The sequence below is a fragment of the Zalophus californianus genome, chromosome 13 (genome assembly GCF_009762305.2).
Source record: "Zalophus californianus isolate mZalCal1 chromosome 13, mZalCal1.pri.v2, whole genome shotgun sequence".
NCBI classification, from domain to species: Eukaryota; Metazoa; Chordata; class Mammalia; order Carnivora; family Otariidae; genus Zalophus; species Zalophus californianus.
The window spans coordinates 15853206-15858362 of NC_045607.1; positions in this window are offsets into that span (position 1 = coordinate 15853206).

Here is a 5157-nt window from a genome sequence, read left to right on the forward strand (position 1 = left end):
TAAATAAAGATCAGTCAATTAAATCACTGAAATGCTTCCCCAGGAGGTAGAAATAATGTCAGTGGGCTGTTCAGGCTGTGAGGCTGATCAGAAGAGACTGCAAATCTGGTTAGTAGGCAGATGTTTGGTGCGACGGAGATAGAAGGTATATAGTGATCACAGCAGTAATTATAGCTTCCTACTTTGTATGAAACAAGCCACTTTGCTGGCTTTAAAGGGCATCCATAAACAAAATCCCATTTAGGTCACACAAAAACCCTGTATGGTAGGCAAGTCAGTTATTATGAAGCAATCCTGCAGATGACCAAACTCTGAGAGGAGTTTGTTTGTTCAAACTGACCCGATTAGTTAGCATCGGAGCCTGAATTTGTTTTGGGTTTTGTAAATCCAAATTCATTTTTTTTTCTCTTCTCCATGGCCCCATTAAAAAATTTTTGTTTTTTGAAGGAGAATACTGTTTACAGAGGCCTTTATTCCCCATGAACTATTCACCCATGATCTCTGCAGAATCGAGGAGAATACAGCAGAAGATAGAGGGATGGAAGATTAGAGGCAAACGCATGTCCTAATTATTTTTAAAACATGGAAATAAGTTGGGTTGGACAAAATACAGACTGATGATTTGGATACTGTACTGGTACTGTTGGAACTGGTACTGTTCCATGATTCATTGTTTGCATATAACACCCAATGCTCCACGCAGTACGTGCCCTCTTTCATACCCATCACCGGGCTAACCCATCCCCCCACCACTCTCCCCTCTAGAACCCTCAATTTGTTTCTCTTAATCCAGTCAAGTCAAGCATTGTTCTCTACTTTACAGAGAAAGAAACTGGGGGCACAGAGTTCTTTACATTTATTCAAGGTCACACATTTAAAGTTTCTGAGGATGGATTCATTCCCTGTGACGTTTTGTTTTCCAAGCTCTTCATTCATGGTCAATGCTTCTGCTGGGCACAATAGGCACAGTGCCTAGGGCCTGTGATACTTTTAGGGAAACATAAAAATGTTTTGATTTTGATTTATTTTAAAATCGAAGAAAAAATAAATATAATAAAAATGAATGTATAATAAATGAATTTAACCTGGATTTTATCCACCTGTATACCAACACAGTCATAAAATATATTTAATTTTTTTTTAATGGGGAAAGGGGCTCATAACGACAAAAGTGCCTAGGGCCCACAAAAGGCATAGTGCAGCCCTGTCTCCAAGCCAACTCTACTCGCCTACTTCCCTTGAACCACGCAAGGTAGAAGAGGAAGTGTGTGTTTCATGTGTGGGGGCTGGGGTGGACATCAGAGGCAAAGACTGGAGGGGTACAAAATTTATTGGGATATATTAATGAAGAATAAAAGAGTCTTGTGCGGAACAGGAGGTGCTGCAGTGGCTAATTCATACTGTGTGTTTAGCTTGCTAAAATTTTTGATGTCTGTGTCTCGATGAATGTAATGGAGGAAATTCTGTCTTCCCTTATTCCCACATAGGCACATGTGGGTCTTTCACAAATTTGCTTCAAAAATGATCAGAACCATCTCAGGCTTCTGGAGCCACAGTAGATGAACTTTTCTCTTTTAAATACCCAGGCTGTCTGAATATGTCACCAATAGCAACGACAACTGACATTTGTGTAATACTTTGTAGTCAAAATTACAGGCTTTGGATTCCAATAAACCTTTGTCCAAATCCTAGCCCCACCCTCTCCCAGCTGATTCACAGACTAATTATATCTGTCTTTATGCCAATGCACTCTTAAAATATACTTTTCTTTCTTTCTTTTCTTTTTTTTTTTTTTAGGCAAGGAAGTTACTTAAGCTCCCTAGGTCTGAGTGTCCCCAACAATGAAAGAGATACAGAGTAACTACCTCAGAGTTAGGAAACTTTAACAGGCATTCAGTACCTAGCAGCTCCTGTCTTTATTTGCACCCCCAATTTACAGATGAGAAAGCAGATTTAGATAGCAGAAATAAATTACTCAAGGTTACAGTCAAAGAGAACCAGGGCTCAATTCCATTATAGAACCAATTCTCCTGCTTTTCTTTGTATCCACATCCAAGTTCTTAGAGTATGAGTCAAAGTCCCTGAAATGAGAAAGCTTTCTTTGAAGATAGGGTTAGGACCATCAGCAGGTACATCAAAGGGTTTCAGTGAGGAGCAAGGATTAATATCAGCTTAAGAGAAATGTTCTGCTACCTCCAGTACCATTCTGATCTCTGCTGTCATTCCTGAGCATCCAACATGTAACCCAAAGTTTCTGGTATGTGTTGTTTTTGTTACTGGTATTATCCTAGGGATTTCAGACTTGGGTTCTTGCTCCATTAGGAACTTTCCAGGGAGGCCGTGGTCATTTTCTTTTAATTCAAGTACCTCTCATTTATCATTGTCACTCAAAAATTCATGGAGTTATAGTTATTTAGAGCACAGGAGATTTTGGATATTTATGATGTAGTCATAATAACTATAATATTAATAAAAATAATATTCAACCTTGATCTGTCCATAGTACTATACAGTTTTCAAAAGGAATTTAAATGTAATCTCATTCAATACTGTGAAATAGGCAGGCCAGGTGCTATGATCCCTAGTTTACAAATGAGAAAGTTGAGGCCCAGAAAAGTGATTTGATTGCATAATGCCACACATCCTTGAGCTGAGTCTCATATACAGGAATTCTGGTTCCATGTCCTTTTTCATAAGACAGTAAATTTCTAACAGTTTCTCCAGCCATTCCCTCAAATGATCCAGAAATGGATGCCCATAATTTTTAGACTTGATGTCTGGGAGAATGCTGGTAGCATCTATGCTCACAATTTAACTCAATTCAACCAATGTTGAATAGGAAATTATTCTCTGCCAAACAAGCTGTGAGGTTCCACTGGAAGAAAGAGGAATGGTCAAAACATAGATCTTGCCTAGGACGACTAGACAATCTAGTGGAAGAGGTAGATATAATGACAGCTAATCACAAATTAAAGCGTGCTGAAGTAAGAGCTATAGCACACACAGGCAATAAACACTACAATGAAGAGAGGGAAGAAAAATGACCTCATATGGGAAGACTTGTGAAAGATTTATAAAGCGACAACACTGTCATGGCTTAAGGATGAGAGAAATGTTGGTGGGCAAAGTAATCAGAAGGAGAACAGACTGGAAGAACTGCCATGAGCAAATTCATGCGGGTACCTGATATGTTTGCAGATTGGCAAATATTAACTCTCAGTTGGTACATGGGACAACATGGGTGCAGAAGTTTTTCATCAGCATTCCTAAAGTCGTGGCCGCTGGAAGCATTAGAACTAATCTGATTCTCCATCTGATGTTCTTCCCACAACTTTGACCTGTCTTCATTCAGGGCTCATCTGCTGAATTTCCAGATGTCTCCTCCACTCTTTCTCAAAGGATATTGTCTGCCCTCAGCAGGGAGACAGCAGTTCACATTGCTTTGCAGCCAGTATCCACTTCCCATTTTGAACCATCTGTTCACATTAGTGAGGGAAAGGAATCTGCAACTTACCTCTCTTTGCTCCTACTTATCTCTATTACCAAGATCCCACAGAGCAAATGGCCTTGTTATGTGGTAGTGATAGGCAATGAAAATACCTTGTGTTTGGCACTTAGAGTACTTTACAACTAAAAGCTCCCAAGGTGTTTTTAAAATATGCATCATGTTTAACAATGATTTTTTAATTTTTTTAAAATATTTTATTTATTTATTTATTTGAGAGCGAGAATGAGATAGAGAGAGCATGAGAGGGGGGAGGGTCAGAAGGAGAAGCAGACTCCCTGCTCAGCATGGAGCCCGATGCGGGACTCCATCCCAGGACTCCAGGATCATGACCTGAGCTGAAGGCAGTCGCTTAACCGACTGAGCCACCCAGGCGCCCAAGAATGATTTTTTTAATCACTGGGTCAACGTGTGGGTAAGAACACTGGACTGGGGGGAGGTAAGGAGAACAGGGTCCTGGCCACAATCCTGCAGTGTAATCTTCACAAGCCCTTAGAGGAAGTCCCATAGAGATGGGCCTAGGTGCCCATCCTTTAAAAAAGAGAAAGAAAGAGGACCAAAGCCCCTGGGCATTAACACTCTGTGTTAATTGTCTAAAGAAAGAAATTGCAAGGGCATCGATACAAAAATTTGGTCACACTTCAGATATCCTTGGTAGGCTCAGAATAATTGATCAATCTCTTAAAAAAAAAAAGTCATTTGCCTTTTTGTTCCAATGAGCCTTTGGGGAAAAGTGCTAAGGGTTTGGGGAGCAGAGGCAAAGAAAACTGTCTTTGAGGTATTTGGTTCCCATGAAAGTAAGTCCAAAAGAGTCATTTTATATCTGATCTCTCTCCCTATCTCTCCCCTTTCTTCCTCATCATTATGAGGCTATTGTAATACATTGAATAATTCTGGATGTTAAAGCCAGACAGCCAAATGGCCATAGGATTTCATCTATCATTTGTCATACTTCCACAGGACCTTGCCTGAATTTGCCCCTTTCTGAGACTTGATTTTCTTTCCAATTAAATGGGAATGATAAGACTGATGTATAGAGTTGTTGTATGGGTTAAACAGGATGAAGTCTTTAAAGAGCTAATATATTCTCTGGCAAAAGAAGTCCAATAAAAGCTACAGTGAGAAAATCTGGTTAAACATCTTTACCTTTCTATTTTTGGAGGCAATCATTAGAGTAACTAAAAGTGGGGTCAGAGAGACCAGTCTTCAAATCATGGCTGTGGCACGTACTTAGCACTGTTATACCTGAGTTCCCTCATCCGTAAGATGTAGATCAGTCTTTCTTGTGGGGCTTTTGTGAGTGTAAAATGAGATAATGCCTATGTAACACTTTATATATAGCCATATATGTGGTAAATCCTTGATAAATGTTAGACATTATCGTTATCATTGTCATTGATCATTCATTCATTAGCTCATTTGCAATCTCCATCATCAATATTGCTGCCCTACAAATATTTCCTGAGCACCTAGTAAGTGCTAGGCTCTGTGCTGTGTGCTGGGCACATGATGACAACAATGTGTGATTTGCTTCCCCAGCATGAACTTACAGTCTAGAAACGAAAATGTTTTAAAAAGACATAGGTATTTCTAATCCAGTACCTTATAGTATGCATACAATGCTGTGGAATGTCAGAGAAAAATCTTTAACT